This window comes from Nematolebias whitei, unplaced genomic scaffold (genome assembly GCF_014905685.2).
Source record: "Nematolebias whitei isolate Nwh7 unplaced genomic scaffold, NemWhi1 Nwh_scaf_221, whole genome shotgun sequence".
Lineage (NCBI taxonomy): Eukaryota > Metazoa > Chordata > Actinopteri > Cyprinodontiformes > Rivulidae > Nematolebias > Nematolebias whitei.
The window spans coordinates 23,041-24,544 of NW_023618766.1; positions in this window are offsets into that span (position 1 = coordinate 23,041).

A 1,504-nucleotide genomic window follows, 5' to 3' on the forward strand; every position below is an offset into this window, starting at 1 on the left:
TCTGTGCTGATCGTTCACGAACCTTTGATAAAGAATTTCACAATACAGATGTGGACGTGAGACGTTAATTATCTTTGACTCACCAACAAGTGGGTCATTTATTACCAGAATCAAGTTTAACACATCACACATTTACATTAATTGGCAAGAATTGAAAATAATGACAGCTTATTAATCAGTTTTACAGGAAGTAAACAATGCGGCGATTGTTTTCTCACTTCCAGCAGAACAGCAGATATTAACCACACGGCGGTGATTGAAAAACTTTGCTTCAGACATTTCTAAAAATATCTGTAATGATTTTAGCAGATAGAAGAATTTTAAAGATGGGAAATGAAGTTTAAGTATGAGAGAGATGGGGAGGGAATTTGTCTGTCCTAACCAGAACCAGCATGCTCCTTCTAGACCAGCTTGTCCCAACGGTACACTTTGGTTGAAGATCGACTTTTTACCTTTCTGAAGATATGTCAGTTCCGGCGTAAAGTTCCACTTTGAGCCACTTTTCAGCGTCTCCGTAAGAACAGCTAAACCTCTGGAGTCGTGAGATCATCCAGAACAGACTTTCATAATTCCCAGATCTTCTCGTGTTCAGCTTGATTTTTCTTTCATCAGCATCCTGAATTCCAGCCTTCATGAACTCTGGAACTGCTGAGTTTCAGAACTGCAGAACTTCTTCATCTACTCCCAAACTACTGGAGCTGCAAACTCTCCACCCGACTCCAACTGGAGGTGGAACCTCTTGCAGAACTCCTTCATCATCAGCTGACTCTTCTCTGAGCAGGTTGAACTAGGAAGTGCCAACATTTAAAGAAAGCTCCCTTCCGGTTCATTTGAGAGTTTCTGATTGGTCGATGGACCAAAACAGAGGTGTGTTTTGTGATGTAAGGTGTTATGAAAAGTCAAGGAAAAAGATTATGATTGTTTAAGAACAGACAGAAGATTGCTATGAAGAAATCAGACTTCGTGGAGTCACTTCTCTAGTATCTTGCTGTAAAAGTTAAACATGACATTTCTTTTTCAGTAAACTTGCAGTTGACCGAAACTTGAACTTTGACCAACTTACACACTTGCTCATTGAAGACAGAAAATCAGACAATGCATCATTAACCTGATTTCTTCTTTGAATGAGGATTAAAAATCGTTATTACTGTTTCACAGTTGATTTAAATGATTAGTTCACTTCAACATTTAAAAATGGTTTGAACTAAAACACAATTTGATTATCAAAACATTTGTAAAATGGTAATGATAATAGAAAGTAGTCTTCTTCACTTGATTAATTCAAGAAAGAAAGTCTCAGGATGGGTCAACCTGTATTTCTGGATTCAAATCAATGAAATGACAGTTTCTGTCCCATATGGTCCTAAGGTCAAGGTTTTGACATCAGGCCTAGTTCACTACACTGAGATGCAGCAGCTCTACCAGTTGTACCACTGTGCTGCCCTTCATTAAATTCAAAAGGGTGATATTAAAAAAATTAATTTGTCACAGGTGGTCCTTTGTT